The following is a 26085-nucleotide window of genomic DNA, read 5'->3' as shown; positions in this document are numbered from 1 at the left end:
ACCATGACTTGCAGCATCCTGCCAGTGTCCCCTTTGACTTTGCTTATCAGAAGCCGGCTGTGAAGGTCACGAATGGTGATCACGTGATCCTGCAATCATCATAGATGCACACTGGTTGCCAAGTACCCAAATCGCAGTCACGTGATCGTGAGGACACTGCGATGGCTGCAGGTTTGAAGACTGGTCATAAATCTCCTTTCTCAGTGCCATCGTAACTTTGAATAGTCACCGAACGAGCAGTCAGTAAGCATAAGTTATGAACTGTAGTATCTGTTTGGTTGTGCCTGGTTCTTATTAGAAGGCAAGTACTTTTTGATCTGTATCACTAAAAAATATAGATATTGATACAGTAGAATTGCACAGGAAGATAATGGACTCTGTGTAGAATAAATTTTTAATATGGAGAAGGATGTAGTCAGATGAACACTCATTTATAGTCTGGTGTCACAGATTAATCAACTAGCGAACTAGGACAGTGAAGTTGCTGCAGGTGATAATTTTTCCTTCACCCCAGACTTCAGGCATTTGAAATCTTTGCTTTTCCTTGCCAGTTGACAACCATATTTCCAAACCATAACAGCTTGAATGAAACAGCATTTTCAGATCTCTGCCTGTTGAACCTGAAACAAGCTCTTACATTAATAAAGATAATTGGTAGCTGTGTCTGTTTTCAGTGGTCTGCAAACCTCTGTACCTCCTCCTCCTGCCAGCATATATATTCTGGGTTTCTCCAGGCTCAATAAACATAAAGTCTGTCATAAATGGATAGCTTGCAATAATGTGAAAAGTGCTGGCAGCTCTTGTATCTGAAAAAAACCAAATTTCCTAATATTTACTTTTTCATCCAATTATTTCACTTAGACCTATGTTTTATGCTTTAGATTTATTGCAGTAAATTTCTCTGAGTGTTTTTTTAAATTGTTTAAATAAAAGCAGTTAATTGTCTTCTCTAAAGTTAGGTCAGCCATCTAAACATACCTTTAGCTCAGCTTTAGACTGGGTAATGAATGGTGCACTGACTATTGGGTGATAAAATAACCCTGCCTTCCTACAAATTTTCAATATGTATTAGAATCAGTGGATTTATGGCCATGCACGTAATCCATACATTGTTTTCCCTGAATGATCTATAGTAGGAGGAGATTTATCACATACTGCTTTGTGAAACATGAACATTCTTAGAGAATAATTGTAATTCTCCATTTGGAAATATTTCTCAGCTGACTTTAGTTTGTCCCATGTAGGAGGTAAAAGTATTTGGCAAACAAGAGCTTGGTGGGTGACATTCAGTTAGCATGTGAATAGGCTTGAGGTTGTACAATTTGTCTTTCCCTCCTGTGCCTCCCTGTCTTATGTCTGCCTCCCAGAATCTGTTCTATTGGGTTTTGAGAGTAGATGTGGATATTTTGTCACCTGTCTTTGTATCATTGATAGATGGATGCAGTTGAATACACCCAAATAGATTGGATTATATTGAGAGGAATACTAACAGCACTCTTATTTAATCAAAATTATTTTCAAAAATGATACTGTTATACTGAAAAGATGCCTGACATACTTCATTGTGTAATGAGATCATTGTATCATTTATTATTAAACCATAGAATATTTCCCATGGGCTTCTCCACCCCCACCCTGATTTTTAGAACCAGAGATATCTCCCTTTTTCTTTAAATATGTAGAATAATCTTTCAAATCCTTTGATACATAAATATTAAATGATCTTTTGTGACATAGTTCACATAGTTCTTGGGAATGTGCATTCCATTTTCTAAAGAATTGGAGCTTGATCCTAAGAACTTTGAGTGAAGAAAAAAAGCTTCTAGGGGAAAAATTGTTAGTGCAAATAGTATTACTGTATTAGAGGTACTTGTTATGCTTCTTCTTTTACAAGTGTATATATTATACGTGATTTTTTTGTTTTTTTGTTTTTTACTGTGCTCCTTTATGAGGTACAAAATAACTCTTGATATGAGCATTTTCATACTACATTGAATATTGTGATGGGTGGTGGAAATAATAGCATCGGATGCTTTCAGTTTCAGTCTCTATTTGTTTAAGATAATACACAAAAATAGTTCAGGTGTTTCATCCAGTTCCTTTGCCTGTACGGATATTTTTTTTCCTTAGCGAATCCTAAAAAGAACAGGGATTTATGATCTTTGCACGTCCTGCTCTAGTAACATTACTTGTTTCTTAAACTGAGATTTGATTACTTTTTGAATAAAAGTAATGCACATGACAGTAAAAGAAAGATTATGTGGCGAAGTTATGATTTTAAAAATGTCATATAAGATGCATTACACAAGAATAACAGCACTTACCACTATAGCCATTATTTATTTTAGTTTTTAGTTTTTAGCTTATTAGATAGAATTGTTTAATCAGTCCTCAGGATGCTACATGGGGAAGTTTTAATAAAATAAATGCTGATGAGTGACTTACAGTAAATTATTTTCCAGTTAGACCTTGGAAAAATGGTGCTATAAGCAGATTGCGAGGTAAAACCACTTTCATTGTTAGGTGTTTTTCTGATGCTTTATTTTCTGGCTGCTTCTTCTGACAAAAAAGACTCCAGCTAACAAAAGCATCTGCTACAATAAAGTCACTATAAAGGCACAGTAAAGTGCCACAGGACTCTTTTAGAAGAGATTAACATTTAGACCTATAAAAATCACTTCATAAACCGCTCTAAATAATTTTCACTTGCCTCTCACCAAGTATTTGCTTGAATTACCTTCTTATTGTGTAAAGTTTTGTCTTTAATGGGATTTAAATGGCTGTATGGTACTATATTTTGTGAAATATTAATATAATGTGTGTGTGTGTGTGTATGGGGGAACTAAAGGAACAAAACACCACTGTTCTCATACATTTGTGAAAGTTCTACTTTTCTTTCCATGCAAAGTAGAAAGAAGGTGAGACAGGTTTTCTGCCTTGTCATATATAACAGTTTTGCATATGGCTTTAAGTATATTGTTTGTGTGGAAAAAGCTACTTGAACATGTAACAAGTGCCAGAAGTCTACCATTGTGATTTGGGGGGGGGGGAGGGCTGTGCTTATGCAAAAACACGTGCATTTTTCTTTCTTCACCTGTACCTGTAGGAAGAGGGTAACTATGACAATGTCCCGAAGTTTCTAGAACTAAATTGCAGTAACTCATTTACCCTTCCAAGACACTGTTCTTTGTCTCCTAAAATCTTTGTTACACAGAACCAAAATGCTTTGTATTGAAGATGCAAAATCAATATATGGTGTTACATTCACTTTAAAAGAAAAAAAAATATATTGATTCTGAGGCACTGCCAGCAGTTCATTTTGTAGAATTATGTGTCATCTTCTGCCATAAGGATTATTTTCACATTTATTACCTCTAAGATGGGCCATGGATAGAAAACTGTCTGTTTATACTTTCTTCTATGGGTACCAAGCCTGATAAAGTGGTACATAGTTAGACAGACGTAGGTGCAGACACACACAAGTGTACACATTTTGTGTTTTTTCTTTTAGAAAACACAAAACCATGCATTCCTCAGTAATTTCCTAGTTTCCCAATTGTTTATAATTTCTCAGAGGATTTTTATGGGGACACCGAGAAAGGCTGACTTATTTATCTATTTAACAGAATTAGGAATCAATTATTTCAGTACATTTTGCCCTATTTGATACCCAACAAATAACTGAAAGTTTAAAGGACCCACTATATAAAAAAGCAGCTACTGCTATGTGAGAAGGCTTGACTAGACTGAACTGTTTTTCGATGACATGTTAATTTTCTCCATGCAAGAGGTTTATATTTATATAATGGATTCTTCAAACCATGAAGCTGCTCATTGGACATCCCGGAAAATCTCTGCCATGTAATTCTGCTAAATGTATAAATAATCCAGGGGCAGGCAACCTGGTAATGGAAGCGACCAATGCTCTGATGCAGATATTTATGATTCATAAAAAGCCAGCATTGTTTTATGCTTTGGCTGGATTTAGATTTAAGTAAAATTCTATTTTCAGAAAGCCATTTACCTCCTTTCTTTCCTTATTTTTAGGTGATCTGGTTTCACAAAAGGCATCTTCTTTAAATGAAAAGAATCTTGGGGCTACTTTCATTTACCAGATATTGAATTAAAAACAGATTCTGGAAACTATAAGGTGAGTTTTTAGTGCACTTTCAACATGCCTGTGTACTATGTGCTGTCATAAGTGAGCCTGTGAAATGGTGTCAGCTTCCTAATTTGTGACTGTTTATAATCTGTATTAGTTTACCAGCCTCTCTTGAGGTTATTGCATGTGAAGCTATTTTGGGAATGACTTGCAATATCTAGAAGAATGGAGAAACATACAGGCACATATACTGCTAATTTTTTTGGCTAGCTGCTGCAGTTAAATGGCTTACTGCATGGTGATACCAAGGTCAGTTTTATATTGAAACACTTTAAAACATTGTCCAAAGATTATTTCCAATGCCAAACTTTTATTCATTTTACTTTTTCTGTAGAGTAGACTTTAGGAATTGTTTAATGGACATAGAGCCTGGTATTCAGTAATATGCTGCCTCTATAAAGTTTTAAAATACGAAGTTAACTTTTTCTAGCATATTCTTTTTTGGACCTGGGTTGTTTTTCTTGTTATATTTCAGCAGTTAGAACCAAATTTGAGATTTCTCAGAGTTCAGATCAGCTGCTCTGAAAGCCACGTTTCACAGCATCATAATAAACTTGGTGGAGAAGAACAACCAGCAGTGATATGGCCAAAGTCCACTTTTTGTGTGTTGCATTTTTATGTTTTTCTGTCAGCTGACTCTGATGTTCTTTAAGACTCAGGAAAAAAGAAAGAAAAGCCTATGCCTGCATTAATAATGAGGTCTTGTATCGTATAAGAATACTATTTGTTTCTCACTGCCCGTTTTTAGCATTTGACTTGCACTTTGGTTTGGATTGATAAAATTTGCCTGCTGTGATCTTTATTCTTGATAATTATTTCTGAATTTGTTTGCACTCTCTGGAGGGGTGGGTGTTATTTCTTCATCCAGAGTCACATATACTACAGCACAGAGAAACAATTGTTGTTCTAATAAATTATAAAGGATGGTTAAAAATAACTTTCTAGAGGGAGTGGAAATTTGTTCCTTATTTCTTTTTAGATATCTGCAGTCTGGAATAGGAACAAGAATTATAAGTTAAGGTATGATGCTGTTGTTTTTAATAACTTTAGCCCATTACCTCAGGAAGGTTATATGAGGCAGGGAATAAGCTAGAAGTGAAACTTCAGTTATAGTATTAGAGGCTTGCATACTGTTCAATTGAATTAATGAGGTTATTAAAAGCTTATTGCAGGAGAGTCCCAACAGTGAATCTGTTCATTGGCTATTGAGCTTAGCAAGCAAAATGCATTAGAAACAAAAAATTGTTGTATCAGGGCCTCTAACTCTGAAAATAAAAGTGTCTGCATTTACTTTTCCACTTCAGGATTTGTGTTGGGGTTCTTACTTGGTTGTGGTTCACATTCATATTAAAAAAAAAGAGCTTTTAGTATCTTGCAACAAAATTAGGTGCTTTTATTTTAAAAATCTCAATTGTTACCTAAAAATTAAAGGCGAGATGATTAAGGTTCCTTGGATCCCTTGATCTCATAGAGTCAAGTTCTGGAGTTCAAGAAATGTTAGGAACACCGTGCTACGTACAAGTCCAACATCACTGAAAAAGCAGCAAACAATCATAATGAATAAAACACAAACCTTCAAGAACATACAATTGCTTTGATTTTAAATCTTTAAAAATTGAATCTTAAAGTTACTTTCTTTTTTTCTATATAGGTGTTTATTCTAATACATAACTGTTTTGTAGAAAATAAGAGTGAGTTTCATTTCCTTGTTTTCAGAGGAGTAATTCCTGCATTTTTTCCATTTAACCTGTGTTGTCAGTCTTAAAAAAAATCTGTATTAGCTAGCTGCTTGCATGTGTCTTTTTTCAATTATTTTCTATGTTTTATATTGATGCTTTTTGAAAAAAATCCATAAAATAAACTGGTCTAGGACTGAGCTGCTCATGAGACTGAACTGTCTTTTTCTAGCTCAGAAATAATAACAAAACAATATAATTTACAAAAAATAGCAATGGGGAAACAGTAAAACCCACTACATGGATTGAAGTACATGGCAAGTTCCTCAGAGAACAGGATCACAATTCATCCTGCCCCAGGCCAGTGAGGAAAAACAGGCTTTCAACACTTTACAAGATAGAACAGTTGGGGTTGTACATCCTTCGGGGGAATGCGGCTCCAGAGGGCAGGGGCAGTCCCAGAGAATGCTCATTTATGTGGCCCTGCCAGGAAAAATAGTTTACTGATGGGAACAAGAGTAAGCCAACTTTGCCGGAGTTTGCTGGATGGGTAGAAACACCCAAAGAAGGGCAGTCACATTGGTAACCAGGTTCTAAGCCAGGTATGGGTGATATGAATGGATCTTTGACTATGTGTACAGTATTCTTGTACAAGCTGCAACTAGATTTTTATCCATAGTTGTTATATAAGCCTGGATATTAAAGCTATTTAATAAAACATTTCCCCCAACACAAACTGAACATATATAACCTAAGTTATGATCCAGGACCTGAATGTTTATGTAGTTGCCTCCTTCTGGTTCACCTGGTTGGAGAGGACTCGAAGTAGTCCCTTGTATCTCAAAGGCTCCTCGTGGCCAGATGAATGTTGTTTGAATTATCTTATGACTTTATTTATTTCTTCTTTTTTGTGAGCTGTTTGCTCTACACACTTGGCAGGTATATTAAACCAACTTCAGAAAGACGCATTGTTCTATCATAGAAATACTTTATGTATCTTATTTGGCAGAGACTTTTTATTTATGCCATGAAACTCCCAGTGATAAATGATTTCAATTAAATATATTTTGAGAAAACATTATTGCTCAGTGTCTTTTTTAATTTTATTATATGGGAACACACTTTCCTCCTTCCTCAGCTGGAATTTAAAGTTGATTTTCTGGTAACCAGAGATAAAGTATAATGTAGACTATAATATAGTTTTAAAGGACAGAATGCCTGCATGCTTTATTTCAAGCAATGGCAAGCTTTTCCCATATTACCAGAATAACTTTTAATACAAAATAAAACAAACTGAGATTTTTATGTTAATAGCAAAACATGAATCACTTTGACATATCTAAGAGAACTGCCTTCAGATAGAAGGACTCAGAAATTATATTTACTTTATTCACATTATTGAACAACCTATTCCTATGAGTGTCTTTAGATTTTCTTTCCTTCTTTTTCTTGTTTCGGCTTAAAACTAATTTACACAAATTTAGCATGCATGCAAAACGTTCTCCCTCTGCTAATACTGGGATTTATGTGGAACGTCTGTCTGGATTTTTCTGTGTAGTTCAAATTTTTAAAGAAAATCTGTAAAGAGGTATAAGTAATTTTAATGTATTTAATATATTAAACTACTTCAGGAGTAGGTGTTTTTAAATGCCTTTCATCATCCTGTCTTCAGGATGTGGGTGGTAGGGATTTGGTTTGGGGTATATTTGTTTCCCCCCCACAAATTGCCAGCAGACTAGATTGGCCCCAATTCAAACTTCCTCAAGAGGGAAGGATATTATCCCCATTCTACAGTCTTGGTTGAATTGCACAGACCTGCAACTTTCAATCTGTGTTGCCAAAAATCTCACCTCTTTCAGTGCATGTTTACCAGAATTATATTCTAAACATCTGAAGTAAGCTCTGATCCACAAAATCTATACTGTAATAGGCATGTTAGCTTTTAAGATGCTGTTTGTTTTTGCTTCAGCAGGCTAACATGGCTGTTCCTCTGCATATTTTAGTAAAAGTAGCAACTACGCATTCAGTAGCCTTAAAAAGCCCCCTTTGCTTTGAAGTGAGAGTGTTATATTTTTATTCAAAGACTGTCCAAAATCTGCATACTAGACCTGACTGTGAACATAAGAATTACTAAACGGGAAATTGTTTTAGTCACTGTTGCTGTGTTTATGTATTCTGTGAAGAGGGAAGAGTCAAAAGCTACTCTTAAGGGCAAAGTGTTCATGAGAAACTAAGTTTCCTGCAGATATTTATTCAGAATTGAAACTGCTATCGCACCACTCCTTTGACTGAAACTTTCATTTACACGTATTTTACACAAATTTAAAAATGAATTTTAGATATTAAATTTATTTCACTGACTACTTCAAAGAGCTCTGATTTACAGTACAGAGACGACTTTTGTTGCACTTGTCGATGACCTGTGGCGAGCTTGGGATGGAGGTGGTGCGTCCATCCTGGCTCTCCTTGATCCCTCAGTGGCTTCAATATCATCAACCATAGTATCCTTCTGGACCAGCTAAGGGGGTTAGAGGTGGGGGGCACTGTTCTGCTGTGGTTCTCCTTCCTCCAAGGCCAGCTCCAGTTGGTGTTCATGGGAGGGGAGCAGTCAAGTCCTAGGCCCCTGCTTTGTGGGATGCTTCAGGGCTCTGCCCTCTCCTGCTTCCTTTTTAATACCTACATGAAGCTGCTGGGGGGAGGTCATCTGTTGGTTTCGGTTCAGTTATCATCAATATGCTGATGATACCCAGTATACATTCTGTCCTTCCATCCAAGTAAAGCTGTTGAGGTTTTTTCCCAGTCTCTGGAGGCTGTGAGGGGTTACATAGGGAAGAACAGGTTGTGGCTCAACCCCGCTAAAACTGAGTGGCTATGGGTTTTGGGTCCCCCAGATCGGGGAATTGCAGAGTTTCCATCTTTGCTTCTGGATGGAATGGCACTACCCCATTCAGATTTGGTGCACAATCTGACAATTCCACTGGACTTATAGCTCCTGCTTGAAGAGCAGGTGGCAGCTGTGGCCAGGGGAGTCTTTGCACAACTATGTCTTGTGTGCCAGTTGCATCCATTCCTGGACTGGGAGGCCCTGCTCAGCATTACTCACAGCTTGGTCACCTCCTGATTGAATTACTGCAACATGATCTACATGGGACTGCCCTTGAAAACCATCCAGAAGCTTCATTTGGTCCAGAATGCATCAGCACGGGTAGTTCTGGGAGCATCTTGTTATGCCCACGTAACTCCATTACTCCATGAGCTGCACTGGCTCCTCATAGGCTTCCTGGTGTGATTCAAGGTGTTGGTGATTACCTTTAAAGCCCTACATGGCATAGGAACAGGTTACTTGAGAGGCTGCCTTTGCCCAAGAACAACTGCGCACCCTGCAAACTCCCACAGGGACGGCATGCTCTGGGTTCCTTTTAAGGCTTGACATCTTATGGGACCTAGGAAGTACACCTTTTCTGTGATTGCCCCTGCTCTCTGGAATGATCCCCTCTGCCCAGTATACAATAGGCCCCAACTTTTCTCACCTTTAGGAAAGCCCTTAAGACCTGGGTTTTCTCCTAGGCATTCAGGGTTGGTTGAATGGGAGCCCCCTGAGGTTGTTTTGTTCTGTGCTTGGTTGCCATTTTAGATTTTGTATTTATATATTGTTTGTTTGCTTTTAGATAGTTTTCTTTGTTTTTTTCCTTCATTTTGATTTATTATGCGTTTATGTTGTAAGCTGTCCAGAGTCACACAGTCTGAGTTTGGCAGCCTTATACAGTGGGGCAAAAAAGTATTTAGTCAGCCACCAATTGTGCAAGTTCTCCCACTTAAAAAGATGAGAGAGGCCTGTAAGTTTCATCATAGGTATACCTCAACTATGAGAGACAAAATGGGGGAAAAAATCCAGAAAATCACATTGTCTGATTTTTAAAGAAGAGAGACTTTGCTCATAATGAGACTTTGCTCAGGAGACTTTGCTCATAATCACTCATGGACTAGTGATTTCCTGTTTGGATTACTGTAACATGTCCTGTGTGGGGCTGCCCTTGAAGAATATTGGGAAACCAAGTATACACAATATACTGGCCTGGGCAGTGGGGGGTATATCTGCATATGCTGTGGTGATCCCGCAGCTTTGGGAGGTGCATTGGTTACCACTTGGCTTCTAGGTGTAATTCAAGTTGCTGGTTGCCTGTGTGGCTTTGGACCTGGTTATCTGAGGGACTGTCTTCTCCTGTATTCATCCACCCATTCAGCTAGATGAAATACGGTCACTATCCACCAGGTCCCATCCCTCCAGAATTGTCACGTTCTCAGTGGCAGCCCCTACTTTTTGGAATTCCTGTCCAGTCAAAATTTGATCTACCACATCTCCTCTCTTGCCCAGGAGGAGGTGCTCTTCTATTTTTATTTTACTTTTATTTTATTTGTCAAATTTATATGGCTGTCCATCTCACAAACCAGTGACTCTGGGAAGTATACAACAAAGCTAAAAAGCAATTACAGTGGTACCTCGGGTTACAAACTTAATCTGTTCTGTGACTCTGGTCGCAACCCGAATTGGTCACAACCCGAACCAAATTACTTTCTTTGGAGCCATGCTGACAAGCACACCAAAAACCTTCCAAAACGCCACAAAACACACCACAAGCCTCACCAAACGTCTCCTTGCTACCGCGATCTCGCCCACAGGAAGCCGCGACCGCGTGGCAGCAGGGAAAATGGCCGCAGATCCGGTTCGTAACCCGAGGCGGAGTTCGCAAACCGAGGTAAATTTTTGGGGCCGGAGCTGGTTGTAACCCGAAAAGCTCGTTAACAGAGGCGTTCGTAACCCAAGGTACCACTGTATTGGGCAAAGAACAGGTGTTAATGACAGTGGAATCACCTCAATATTCCAGTATTTGGCTGGAAGGTGGGGTCGCAGGCACATGGTATTTTTATTTGTGTTGTTTTTCTGCTTTGGAGTTTGAGGGAAAATGTATCTGTTTACATAAATATATATCTTCCGAATAAAGTACTTCTAAAATGTAATTTCAACTGTGGCTTGAGAATATTTTTAAATGTTTCTTAAAACACCTTCTTACTGTATGAAAGCATTTTCCCATGATTGGGCCTATGTACATCTTTTCATTGTTTATACTGATTCTCACTTAGCCAGCTTACTGCTGATTCCTTTGTTCTTTTCCTGCTCTTTCATCAAGTAAGAAATCTATAAAAACATTCAAAAACCAGGTACCCCAGGTATAAAATACTTGCACAGGTCAAAGACCAAAATCAACAAACTGAACCAAACTTGCACTGGAATATGTGCTTGAAATCAGATCTAACAGCATGGTAATGAAATCAAGCTATGCCTGTATCCTTGATATTTTTAGTGTTTTTGCATGTGAGAGCAGACTTACTAAGGAAGAAAAACAAATCCAAACCTAAAGCCTTAGATTATCACTTGATATTTCCAGGAAATAATTTCTTACATATCTTGTGCAGCATCTGGAATATATGCCATAGATCTGACCCTTGTTTTTAAGTAGAACTTTTGAGTGTTACAATTGATTCGTGGAATGGGTATTTTCATTTATATTCAAAGATCTGAAATAGATATTTGAAGGTTCTCGAAGGCAGTCTCAGGCAAGTATTTGTCTTGGTGCTGATTTTCTGTCTCTGGTATAGAAATAATTTGTGCCCAGCCTCTCAGGAAATCTTATCTCCCTGAGTCTTGGATAGCAGGCTATAAATGCAGAAGAGCCCAAAGGAGAAAGATGATGTATCATGTTATCCAGTAATGCTGAGTAGTGACTCATAATATTGAGAATTATTGAACATAAGGCAGATTTCCCAGTTGGGAGGTAGACATATTTGATATCATGTTATTTATGCTAAATGCTTCCTTCCAAAATTCTTATTTTCAACCCAAACATTTTGTAGAAAGCTGTATGTGCCATCTGTCCTCAATTTTTCAGATAAAAATTTAGAACACCATTAAAATAATAATAATAATAATTGAGTCAGTGATTTTGTGACTGCAACTGACATTATTTTAGCCCTATATTATATAAAATATACACCATCCTAGTCTTCCCCCTGCAGAGCTCTTGCTTTTTCAAGCTTCATATATTTATCAAGGTAACAAAATGTGATAAAATAAATAAGTTGTTGATCAGCCGTTTTCATCCAGTCTCTCATCTGACTGAAAAGATTCATATTTCCTACCAGTTTTTTTTTTCTTGGTTAGACCATACCTTGCATTGCTTTATTGTCTTCTACCCACATCCCATTTTTTCCCTTTCTATCTTCTCTTATGGTGCTTCCTTTGTTTTAGCCAAAAGCTGCCAAGAGCTGCAGAGAAGGGAAGTGTTTAATTTTTACTTCTCTTGCCTTGTCTACTCATACTTTCCCTTTTTCCTATCTGCTTTCCCCCATCAAGTTGAATGCCTACAACTTTTTTTTCCATTTTGGAGAGAGAAAAACAGTTGCAAGTGGTAGTCTTGAATGGACGAAAAGATAAGCATTGCTTCCCATCTCTCCCACTTCTTCTTTTCAACCAGAGTACTGTTGTTGTTGTCGTTAAGTCGTGTCCAACTCTTCGTGACCCCATGAACCATATCGCACCAGGCCTTCCTGTCCTTCACTGCCTCCCTGAGTTTGCTCAGTTTCATGCTCAAGAGTACTGTAGTCATTTCCAATTATTGTTGAACAGCAAAACCCATGATTCCTCATCATGGCTGTAGCTGATGGGCTCTAGATTCAGGACAATCCTGACTGTTTAAACTGGAATGTGGTCCATCCTTGTTTAAATAGTCAGCTTCTCAAGGATGGTTTGGAGCAGAAAAAAGGCAGGGTGGAAGAGATGTCCAGTTTAGGTCTTAAACTTAGATGAAATGTTCATTTTTTTAAATTTGTGTGTGTGTGTGTGTGTGTGTGTTGTAGCAGTTACTTTTCAATTTAAATAAATTATAACAAATAGCAATTACCACCAGTTCTCTGATACTATTCTCCAGAGCAAACAGAATGACCCTGTGCTTGTTTATACTATTGGTTTTTTTAAAAGTATAGTATCTTTTGTCTTGGCTGTCATTAGAAGTTCTGTTTCTTAATGTGCAGCAGGCTTCCTATTTAAAATTGTTAATATTTGCTGGCCTTCTTATTTTCCATCTAAGTATGATTATTTTTCTGTAATAATCATATTACACATATATGGATATAGGTAATAAAATGGGTATGCTGTCATTGTTCTGAGTCAAGCTCTAAGAGGAATTCTATCAGAAGTACCCCCCCCCCCAAAAAAACTTGTCTTTGTCAGACTGACAAGCTGAGCAATAACTAGATGAGTTTTCCCCAACCTGGTATGAATATTTTGGACTACAGTCCCATTGGCTCTGATTGGAGGTGAAGCTTGCTGGGGCTAAAGGGAGTTGTACTGTATAACATTTCAGGGACTAAATTGGGAATGTTTGAATCAGAAGCTTGGGGAAAGGGAAGATTTCTACCATCTGTGTAATCTGGGACGGCCTTGATCAGCCTTAGTATTCTCCAGATGTGTGAATTTTAGGTTGCAGAATTTTTAATTATGGCCATGCTGACTGGGGAACCCTTCGCACTGAAGTCCATATATCAGGAGGGTGCAAACTTTGGGGACGTTTGCACCCTCCTGGGGTAAAACAGTGAGAAGTGGGTTCACTGTTCTTTTATGCAAGTTCTTGAAAGCTCTGATTTCTGCAGCATTTTAGTGCCAGTATTTAGTAAAAGTATGCATATTACCTAGTTGCAGTAGCTAAGGGGTGAGTTATAACCAAATGGAACAATCTGGTGATATGCAGACGAATGTAAAGCATACCATGGTTATTCTAGAGAGATGGTTGATCCCATAATAATTAGTAAATGCTGGGAGTGGAAAACATGGCATGGGTTTCAGGTTCAGAAACAGCTTGCTTAAAATAACCTTTAAGTCTCCAAGGTATATCAGGTTTTGATATATTATCCAGACATAATATCTTCTTGTGTAGCAGCATAATTTTTACTTGCCATTTTTATATTTGTCTTGGCTTAAGAGTTTCATAATTTTAGGGCAATGAATTCTTGATACCATATGTTAATATTCATATTGAGTTGGACATTCTCTACTTAGGGCACATTTGCTTTATTAATGAATACTGTGTCACTTTTTAATATATATTACTTTAATATGAGAACATTTTGGGCAAATTCATATGAGAATTTCATATGTACTGTAATCTGCCAGTCTTTTTAACTTATGCTCACTGGTAGCTAGTAAGCCTAACAGCAGACCAAGCACGGTAAACTATAGCATAGGAAGTTCAGTTTATTCTAATACTTCTGTTTGTCTGAAACCAGTATTGCAGTCTTTTATTGCTGTACATTGGCTACTGCAACAGGTCTTTCTCTCTCTCTTGTTGAAGTCTTATACCCAAGACCAAGATTCTCACAAAGGTTTGTTTAGCTGTATTTATTGAGAGAGGAATGGAATTAGGTAACAGAAATCTCAAGATCTGGATTGTTTTTACTTTCAGAAGCCATTTTATCTCCCAACCTACTAAGACAGGAACTTAGCCTCACCACCATCATCTCTGTGTGAACTGACAAAAAGGCCATTCTTTTAATAGATAAGGGAGGAACACCCAGATATCCAGAATAACTCAAAGGGCACACCATTGAAAAGCTTTTGAGCATTAGCAAGATATTTAAAAAATAGATGGGAAAGGAGTACAGGGTGGCAAGTAACTGGATATTGAAGTCAAGGAATCGTGATTTGGAGGTTATTTTACGTGTGATGACCATAACCATTATAATTAATGTAGTGTGAGCTATTCATGGATCAAAGAAGGTTAAATTTGCCAAATCAGGTTTTATTCAGAATCCTGCCTCCCTAGATATATGAGTTAAAAGACAAAACTCCAGTGCACCAAAGAAGTTAGTTTTGTTTCTTAATTCCCCTGCCCTGGGAAGGATGCTGCAGTGGGCCTAATCCAGATTAAGTACCAGTGTGATTCCTTTAGACTAATTAAAATGAACAGATCAGTTGCATGTTACATAAATAATATACCCACTGGTTTGACATGCAGAATCCCAAAATAAAATTGGAGAAAACATTAATGAGGTTTGTCAAGTTCTTCCTAGGGCTGTGATGTTTTCAGCTTGTCAGTTAGAAATTTGGTATGTCAGTGATTGATTCTCTCATTTTTGGAAGTGCAAAGCCACAAATTCCTTGATTATCAAGTATAGTAAGACTTAGTTCAGCTTCTCTCCTCCTTATTGGGATTCTAGCCATGCACAAGTTGGTTGATTTATTAAGGCTCAGTTGAGTATATTAAAAGTGTAGTCCTTATGGAACACTTCAAGAAGATTTGTTGACTTTATAGAGACTTGCTCTGGTGAAGGACTTTGACAGTCAGGCTGTGAGAAAACCAATACATTTGTCTGCATGCCAAGAGTTATTTGGATTTAGAGGCTTGGAGGAGACAAACCTTGTTTGATTGTGCAAAATGAATGTGAGTATGCCTGTCACTACACCAATATACACATGCCTACAGGAAGTTTACATTATGTAGACAAAGGAGAACCAACTTGTATATTCTTATGGTTTACTGTACCCTGCAGACAGCCATTTGGATGATAGATTAGTATTCTATTACAGAAACTGAACTCATAAACTCAGATTCCATAATCTCACAGTAATTTATCAAATGAAAATTTCACTGTTGGGGACCACAAGGGTTCAGGAATTGCATTACATCTAAATATATGCCTTTACATATTAAGTATATGAAACATTTTTTAAAAAATAATTACTTTGTAACTATATAGGAGAATGGGTAATTTAGTGCCTTCTAGATATTTTGGATTTCAGCAATCATCATCCCCAAGAAAAATAAGACAAAGGCAAGGGACTTTGGGAATTGTAATCCATAACATCTGAAGGATATCAAATTAAAATTTTCTGCTATGAAGTGTAGGGTATCTCTCTTCCTTGTAAATTAAACTGAAGTTAGAGGTGGGATTAAAATGGATTTAGGATTAACTCTGATATGTGAGCACAAGTACTTGGGTTGTTACTAATCTCTGTGAATGAGGTTATATTTTTTATAGACGTAAAAAGCTGTATCTAACTGTGTCCATCTGCTAGTAGAACAGATGATCACTTGCTAGTGCATCCCAAATCAGTTTCTGGCTCTCCAGCACAAGATGGTGCAAGAGGTAGAAAAAGAAAGGTCTATACATTAAAGTCTGCCAAGACTTTGGATAGAAATTTCCAAATCACTCCTCTTGATTAGTAATCCTATCCCCACCCCCAAGTTTGAAAAAATACATACTTCAAAATCTGTTTTCCATTTGAGGTCATTGGAAGGGAAGATAACAAATTTTAGTTTCTTAACATTTTTATCTAGAACATGGGTGGGGAACCTTTTCAGCCCAAGGACTGTAACCTTGGGGAGAGCAATAGCAAAGTGGCCTAAGACACACATGGCAAAAATATTATTCCTGTCTTTGGGAGATAGTAGTGTCTGGGATATATCACTCAGAAAGCATAGCACAAGCCTATAAAGATAATTTTAATTTAATGCTTATTTTAACAAAAAAAATCACATTTTTATTTTTGTAAATAAAAAAAACAGTGCTTAAAAGATATACACACACACACACACACACACACACACATCACATCACCATGGGAGAAGCAGAAGCTTATAGTTTCATACAAATGAATTAAAGAGTGTGTCACATTTTGAATTATCTATTTAGCAAATATGGACATTCATTTCCGTTTTTAATCTTATGAAAATGGCTGAGTCCAACTTAATACCAGCTTCTCCATTTTGCATTGACTGCAGGCCAGGACAAAGGCACAGGTTGGACGTTTGGCCAAAGAAGGTAAAGGAATAAGTTAAAACAGAAATAACAGGAGAGGCAGGTTACAGGCAGAATAGAAGTGAACAGAGGAGGGGACATTCAATATATGCTATTGCAACATCTGCAGTTTGACACAGATAATTAATTCCAAGGTTACCAAAACATTACAGAAAGTGTGCCTCTTTTTGTAAAATTGAGTTGTAAGCTAATGTATTTAAATCATCAGGTTGCACTGTTTAATAAACGTTAAGAACTATCCATGGGTACCTTGATTTTAATCTGAGTTTTCTCTTGATGATTTCAATCACTGGCTTTAAATCCCCTTGATTTAAATAAATGTGTCTTGGTAGATATTATATACTTTGGAGAGGAGCAGTATAAATATCTCTTTCATAGCACTGGGAGATACTTGATCCTGAGCATTGACATCTTTACTGGTTATGTTGTCAACAGCAACTTAAATCAAGGCACAGGAGAGTGGCAGCTGGCATTTCATCTTTGTAAAAAAAAAAAAAGTAGACAGATCTGTTTGGTAAGTAGAAATGGGCTGATTCACCATCTTGGTTATTAGGGCCAGGGTCTGTTTGTGTAGGTTTTGGAGAAGGTACCTATTTACTTGAAATCTTTGTTATTTCTGCTGAGTTGTGAATAGGCTACTCTTTGCTATTAACTTTCATTATGCATGTAACAGGTGCATACAGATTTACACTTGATTGTTTGGGAGTCTTCTTTCATTTTTTAAATTTACAACCCAGCTAGGAGGCAGCAGCTAATAATCTTGGCTAAGCTCAAAGAATTAAGCAGGGTTGAACCTGTTTACTTATCTGGATGGGAGACTATTAGAAAGTACCAGGTTCCAGGACAGACTGGGAAGTTGAAAAACATCCCAGAAGAACTAATGGCAAATCATTTCTGCATTAATGTCAAAAAACCCTACATCAACATATCCTTGTAGTCACCAAGAGTCAAATTTGAATCTAGGGGGACTTTATGCTTTTGCAGGTTAATGACGCCTTTTGTCTTTAACTAAATTAATGGCCAATAACAGGTCTGTTTCCAAATGTTATGCAAATAGATCACACAAAATCTTTCATGATTCCTGAAAAGTCTTTCTGAATTTGCAGAATGTTTCTGAACAGCATAGAGCTTGCTATGGGGTAGGGCCAGTGTCTGCAGGGAGAGACAAGGGGGCAGAATGACGAAAGCAGCGTCATGTTGTTGTATATTGCACACGGGAGAGAACTTGCAGTGCAACAATGCAGCTCTGCTTTTGTCATTTTTACTAAAGCAACAAGCTCTTGTAGATGCCCATAGGTGGGACCTCGGAGGGAAAATAGAATTGTCCTAAATCAGAGGTACTTTGCAATTACATTTTGCAAGTTTTATTTCAGTTGGATTAGAGTGGTTGTAAATAAAATCCATAAGTTAAAATTTCAGGGGAAAAAAATAGAAAACTCCCCACTACTCGTTTGCTGCCCTCTGACATGGAAAGAAATGATATATCCAGAACTTTCTAAAATGAACCTTTTGGTGAGCATTTTGTAGTTTAAAGAAGCCAAATATTTACTAATATCCTAATGAACAAAAGTAACACTAAAACTTGGTAGCACTTTTTATAGATAAATAAGTGCTAGCAAAGTTGACAATTAAGTTTAGCCTTTATTTTTTCAAAAGAAAAAGATGTCTCAGTAACAGTAGTAGCAGCTTGTGTTTTCCATAGTCTCTCGCTGCACATTTCTCCTTTGCCCTTCTTCCTACACTGTCTTTCCTTCAGAGATTGAGAGATTTGGATGCTAGCAGATCAGACTTCATAGTTTGATGCCTGCAGAGAAAAGCTTGCACACCTGTTAAGCTGTCTGTGCAACTCCAGCAGGGAGCCTTGCCATTCCGAATTCAAACATCTTTAGCTTTGGGAGAGGCGGATGAAATGAGATTTGATCTAGAGGAACTCCAGAGACGATAATCCTGGTGCTAATTTTACATCTTGAGAAGACTTGTTTAAGGGTGGGAGGGGTAGGAGCGGAAAGCTAGACAGCAATAATACATTTCATGTTAGGAGAGTTGTATTTAAGATCTAGATAATGAAATTCAGCAGCTTCACTAGTGGCAACTTCATATGTTAAGAATACATGGGAGTGCTGTTTCATTGTAGGTTCTCTCTCTCTGTCTCTCTCTCATGTGAAGTTCATTAATGCTTATATCTACCTTGGGAAGAATAAATTAAATCTGCCAAGCTGCTTCCAGATTATTTATATCATGATCTGTGAAGCAGATGGTTTGAGCATCTTCCTCACTAAATTTTAAAGAAGACCTGGGGATAAAAAAACCAAGAGGAAGTTTCTATTCTCCTTGTGGCCACATCAGAAGAAAGGGGAAACACCTGAGTTAAAGGTTTGCTTAGACTCATTTCTGTAATGCTAATCCGTGATGTAGACTTCAATACAAACTTTCTCAGAGTAATGTTTGACTTGTGCATTACAGTAAAACTGAGACTACATACAGGTCTAAACTTAAAATATTGCAGGTCATTAAAAGGGCTTTATGGCAGTTCTAAATTATCTCCAATAATTTGCCCTGTAGAAAAGCATCTGTAGATAACATAATCCTAGGATGCATTTTTTATAACCATCGATAGATTTATTAAACAGTTATCTGCTATCCCCATCCATAATGTATCCCCATTCCCTGCCCTTTTTAAAGCTTTATAACTAAGTAATATTAAAATCTATTAAAATAAAATTTGCTTCTACCTTTACCCTAAACTCTGAGCTGTCTGTTCCCCTGCCCCATGGACATTTTTATTTGGCAGGCTTGTTCACCATTAGGGATGATTCTAATACCAATCAGGTTCAGGTGCCAAGAAGAGAATGTTTATGTATTCAGGTCCCCAAACATTTAAGTACTTGAAATTGAGAACAGGACCTTGGGGTTACACAATATTTTGCTTCTCATTGAAGGAAGAACTTGATATGACCAAGCTTTCTAATCACTTTCTAAACTGATGAAGGGGAAGAAGATCTCCGTCTTGTTCTAGGGATAAAAAACACATAAAGGCTCTGTGTAAGTCTTTGAACATCTTGAAAGTAAATACCAATTCTCTAATTGACCATAGGGTTACTTGGTTGGAATGCTGTTGGGCTGCTTTCTCTAGTGTTCTGAAATGTGAAAGCAAAAACTATTCAATAACTTTGTGTGGAAAAGAATGAAAATCTTCTGTCTGTAACAACTGTTGTACTACATTTATTTTTATTACTTTCTCCATTGAGTGTTTCAACTTCAAGGAGAGACGGGGCATGGTGATCACTTGATTACTACCAAACTGCTGTTATTAGTTATAGAGAATATCTGTCTGACAGTATAATAATAGTAATTCATTTAGCAAATACAATAAACAATAGATCATAAATGTAGGAATTTTGAAGGTGAAATAACCGAGATAGTTGCTCGAGATAGTGGAAAAGTTTCACAGTACAATAAACCAGTTCTCATTTGTGTTTTCCCATCTGCTGACGTCTACATATTAGTGATGTGAGCAGAATCTTTTTGTTGTTGTTTGTTTGTAATCTTTCTAAAGGAACAGTTCCCTTTCTAGGTCTTGCATTTGGACTTACTGCAGCTTCTCCACCTTTTTTTTTGTTTTTGTTTTTGTTACTTACTTTTTGTAGGAACACAAATGGTCAGCCAGAGATTTGTGCTTTAATTTTCTTTCATAATTCTTACATTTGATATTTGACACTATGCCATAATTTTATACATAAAAAACACTTGTTTTTTAATCTCTGTTCTAAAATAATTTTCCATGATTTTCAATTTTCACCTCAGTAAATGTGTATACAGTTCCAATTGTAAAACGATGGAACAAGTGTGTGTGTGTGTGTGTGTGTGTATGTGTGTATGTCAGAAAAAAAGTGTTGATATCAAGACTGAATTTCCTTCTATTCAAACTTTAAATATCTAGTACATAATAACCCATATTTTTAGTATTTCTAGTTTTATTTAGAAAGATATTGCCTCTTCCTTTTAAATTAGTTCAGTTATATCATATGGATAAGCTATATCTGGTCTCCTCCCCACTACTGTTCCATGGCTTGTCCACTTTGAAAAAAATCAAAGTTACACCAGAGTGGCATCCTCTAGTTAACTGAAAATTACCCCTACCTTTCCAGCCACCCCAGTCCTGGAATGGCCACGCTCTGTATGTAGCACAAATTAAGGTACATATACAGACTACCCTATGGTCTATCAATTCCAGACACTCAGCCAGATCATAACTTAGGTTGACAAGTCACATAGAATCTCACTAGCCCCATATTGTGCACATTGAGTTCAGAAGAGGAATTCAATCAATAGAATATTTATTTATTTGGAATTATAAGACTGTCTAACTCAACACTGACTTTGGGAAGTCATACACATCAAAAACAGATACAATACCTAAAAATAAAGCAAAAAATAAACATAGCAGTACACAAAGCAAGGGGAACAGACATACCTAACCAAAACAGACTGTGCACATCAGATAGACACATCCATATATATCCCAGAGTTGGGGGAAACCCATACACTTTCTAGATGTGTTGATTTCAGCCCTTAGAGTTTCTCCGCAAACATGGCTGCCACTGAGGCTTGTGGATATGAAAGTCCCACCTCTGTAGGATGCCTCAGCTAGGGAAAACTATCACAGAATATATTAAGAGGAGCAGCTGCACACATTTTAACCTCCCTTTTGCAAAATCCTATACCTTTGTTTTTTTAAATAATATTTTATTGAAATTTTCAAGTTACAAAGTTAAAAGTTAGAAATGGAAAAGAAAAAGTGAGATAAAGTAAAAGAAAAAGAAAAAAGATATGAAAAATAGATAACTTCCAATCTATCTCTGGTCTTAGGAATAATAAGACTATCATAGGTGCTAGTTTTTAATACATTTAGTAGGAATAATTCTTTGTCAAAACATATCCCATTACATTTATAATCTAATCTTCAAATCCCCATGTAAGCTTCACCCCACCTGCATTTTGCAAATAGTCCATCAATGGTTTCCATTCTTTAAGGTAACAATTATTTGAGTTTTCTTTTAATAAGCAAGTCAGTTTATCATTTTCTGCCATTTCCATCAGTTTTAACAACCATTCTTGTATTGTTGGTAGTGTCTGTGTTTTCCAAAATTGTGCATAAAGAAGTCTTGCTGCGGTAATCATGTATTGAGTAATTCTAATAAGTTGTTTTCCTATTTGAAAATCCATTATCCCCAACAGGAATAGTCCTGGTTTAAATGGAATCTGTATTTGTAGTATGCTCTGCATCAAGGTTTGTATTTGAGTCCAAAATTTCTTTGCAATTTTACATGTCCACCACATATGGTAAAACAACCCCTCTTGTTGGTTACATTTCCAACAAACGTTGGAAACTGTCCCATACATCTTTGATAGTCTTTGGGGTGTCATATACCATCGATACAACATTTTATAAAAATTTTCTTTCAAATTATAACATAAAGTAAATTTTAATCCTTTAGACCACTGTACCTTTGAAATATCTGTAAATATTAGTGGTGCCCACCTGTGCAATATTCCACCATCCTCCAGCTCCATCAAAGCAATATATACAGGTGTACCAAAAGTCAAGCCCCATGGGCCAAGCACAATATGTTTTATTGATTTTATTAATTAAAGTTCTTTTCAGAGAAAACATTGCTGTACTTAGGAATGTTCAAAGATCACGTGTCAAAAGAGTAAGGAAATTTTTAGAAGGAACTGGCAACCAATTTAAACATTTAATATAATTTACATACTAAATTGTCTATGGGGGCTGACTTTTGGTACACTATGTATGTGTGTGTTTGTATATTAATATATTCATTAAAATTAAAAATATGTTCATTCTTCTAGTCCAAGAAATGGGAAACCTACCATCCATTGTTCAACTTTCCTGCAGAGCTTACATAGTCCCTGCTATTCAGCACCACTGACTTCCCTGTCTTCTCTGTTTACAGCCTGAGCTGAACAAAACTGGGATTCCTCAGATCAGTCCTGCCAACCCAAACTTTCTGCAGAAGACTGGAAAAATTATTGCCCTGCTTGTTTGGTTGCCCTGTTCACCCAGCTGGTCAGCAGAGTGCTATCTGGGCAGAATGCTGGTTTTCTGTAAAAGAGGAAGGATACCTCTGAGGTTTAGTTGCTATAAATTGGATTAGAAAATGAACAGAGTGCAGAGTTTGAGTTGAATAAAATGAAAGTAAAGCATCACCCATCTGAGATCTTTTAAAGAGCCCTTTCTGAGGATAGCACACGTACATCTTTATTTATGGACCTTATTGGAATATTTGGGATTTTAATTTCTTTTGTGGGCTATGGTTCAGTGGGTCTTCCTCAAAGGTGCACAGTTAATTACTTTAACTGTAAGTGCATAGCTAATTACTTTAATCATTCTAGAGTTTTCATGAGAATTAAGAATTAATCTGGAGATAAGTATATATTTAAATAATGTCTGCATTTATTTTAAATTGCTACCCAAAAGTTTACATTTGGGGAATGTATTTCATATCATTGCTTTGTACCTGGTTTGAAATAAGGTATTCTTTTGCACCCAGTAGTTCAATTATATATATAATTAATTTTTTTTTTTGCAACTGTTTTTAGTGCTTTGTGCATATTTTCTAATTTTTCAGTACCATTAGTGCTTTACTGTCCTAGCTTATGAATGGTCCTTTTGCTTGTTTTTATTTTTACATATAAGCCTTTGGTTCAGGTACTTAAATTTATATTTGTTGGAAAGACACAAGAAATAGAATCCCCGACTATGGCTATGAAAATTCACTAACTAATTATGCTGAGTTCCATTCCATATTTGAATTTGTAGATATTTGTAGCACAAAAAATTACTTTCAAAGATATGCTCTCATCAGTTAGGAACAGATTTCTTTGCATGTCTTCAAGAAATGGAATTATTCTGGCAACCAGTTGGAGAGTTTAAGTACTATCATTCAGAAATATTCAGGCAGATTAATAGTCAGGGATTCAGTGTATATGATAAACTGAATGACAGACCTTTTCAGTAATAGCTCTACTAGCAGATGTGAAACCTAATGAAATAAAACATCATGTCTCTTTTTTATATATTATATATTCAGTGCCAAGTTATTAAGCATCTAAATTAAAATGTGTAGCAAAGTCCAGTGACCCTTTAAAAGGCTAACACACTTAATTCCTGCATATAATAAGTGGCACACTGATTAAGTGTTAATATATTCCTAATTTTGACACAATTTGCAAACACAAAAACGTTGCTGTAGTCAATAAAGCAAGAGTAAACCACTTTCTTAAAGTCTCTTGCTCTTTCTATTATCTACCTAATGTTAGCAATCTAATATAATGTCTCTCTGGCTTTTTTGAAATTGGCTGTTCATCAAGCATTTCTTTATCTATGGCTTCATTCTTCCATTATCTTAATTAAGGAAACTGTTCTTGTGAGGAATTAATACAACGTTTCAATAAATTGTGCATTCTCTTTCATCTCCCTTCTTCTGTATTAGTATATGTAATAATCTTTTCTGATCTCTAAACCAGCTAGTCTTCACCCATATCATCAGAATAGAGGAGGGAATAAGACAGAGCTGGATACTGACTCATATCTGTTTAACTTCTACAGCAAATATAAGAATGGCAGGGTTGAAGAGATGACACCTGGATTCAAAACTGGAGACCGAAACACTAACAAATTAAGATGGATAGATAACATCATTTTGTTAGCTGAAAATAAGAAAGTCTTAGAAGAACTATTTATGAAAGTAAAGATAAAAAATGAAAAAATATGGATTTCATGTTGACTATTAAATAGATAAAGTGTGCTAGAGAAGTAAAGAAGGGATTAATCCTAGGGAGGGAGGCAAGGGAGGATAAAGTTAGTTCCATGATAATAAAGATCAGAATTGTCAAAGCAATGTTTTTCCTGATAATAATGTTTGGCAATGAAAGCAGGACATTGAGAAAGAAAGAGAGAGAAAAAGAAAACCAGGCTTTGAATTATGGATTTGTTGACAGTTATCAAAAGTGCCATGGTCTAGAAGAAGGACAGTCAATCCTACACCAAATAAAGATTGACTTCTTCTTTGAGATGATGATTAGCAAGCAGAAATTCTCAAGCTTTGGGCATGTGATATGAGCAGATAATGAACTAATAAAATAACAATTGTACTTTGTAAGATTGGGGAAAGTAGGAGGGAAAAACAACAGATAAGATGGGTGGACAGAAACAAAGAGATTGTTGGAATGTCCTTGGAAGGGCTTTAGATCAGGGGTCCCCAACCCCCAGGCCGCGGACTGGTACCGGAACTGGGCCGCAGAGCAGGAGGTGAGTGGCAGGCGAGTGAGTGAAAACAGCCGCTCTCCATCATTACCACCTGAGCTCTGCCTCCTGTCAGATCAGCAATGACATTAGATTCTCATAGGAGCATGAACCCTACTGTGAATTGCGCATGCGAGGGATCTAGATTGTGCGCTCAGAATCCGACACTTATTTTACTCTATGCGTGGCCCACCCATTATTTTATTTACCACTGCCATTTGTGCCTCTTTCCTGCAGTGCGCACTTGTCTCAGTCACAGTTTTGGTAAGGCCACAAGCTTTTTTTTTTTAAATTTGTTCAGTGGTGTCCAATTGTTTGGAGACTGCCTGGGCAAGTCCTGACCAGCAACTGATTCCTATCCCCATGCAAAGTGCCGCCAGCGTTTCCTCCCACCGAAATAATAATAGAAATAATAATAATAACAACAACAACAACAGAAATAAAGTGCACAATAAATGTAATGCGCTTGAATCATCCCGAAACCATCCCCCCCCCCGGTCCGTGGAAAAATTGTCTTCTATGAAACCGATCCCCAGTGCCAAAAAGGTTGGGGACCGCTGCTTTAAATTAGCACCAGATTCAAATCAAGAGGGTAGGGATGTGCCCACACAGTTGCCACAAGTGCAAAGCTGTAGCCACCACTATACTTCTCCTTTCAAATTAAGGCTTGGAATGCAATTTGTCAAAAGATTTTCCAGCTCATTACTAGATGCATTCTTTGCTCATAAGATACCATTAAAGTTTGAAAACATTATTAGTTTTATACTTCACCTTGTCCCTATTGCAGTGAGTGCAATAAAACCATGCTTCTAGAGAGCATTAGGTGCAGCTCTAATAGTGAATAACGTTGCTGTGGTGAAATGTCTGACAGACCTTGGGCACTCAGAGAAGGCAGTAAGATAGTTAAGGAGGAAACACGGCTGATACAGAAGAGATTCTTGAGTCCAGGGGTAGAGAGGAGCATGAGAAAGAGAGTCAGAGTAACTCTGCCTTAATTATGCAAGGTACAAGTTGTGTAGAACTACTTTGGCATGCTTTCATGATACTAT

General features: G+C 36.9%; 1 protein-coding gene across 1 annotated transcript in view; it reads left to right on the top strand.

Annotated features, from left to right (window-relative positions):
- The window catches only part of KLHL29 (kelch like family member 29), a 423334-nt gene that overhangs the window by 72027 nt on the left and 325222 nt on the right, over window positions 1-26085 (top strand). The window contains exon 2 of the mRNA XM_088135579.1: window positions 4048-4150. The gene's annotated coding sequence lies outside the window, so the exon portion shown is untranslated. The remainder of the gene's footprint in view (window positions 1-4047; window positions 4151-26085) is intronic.

This window comes from Python bivittatus, unplaced genomic scaffold, assembly GCF_059951505.1.
Source record: "Python bivittatus isolate LINGU-HERP-01145 unplaced genomic scaffold, Pbiv_v1 ctg000020_np1212, whole genome shotgun sequence".
Lineage (NCBI taxonomy): Eukaryota > Metazoa > Chordata > Lepidosauria > Squamata > Pythonidae > Python > Python bivittatus.
The sequence above is the reverse complement of the archived record's forward strand: the minus strand, read 5'-3'. Positions and strand labels throughout refer to the sequence as shown.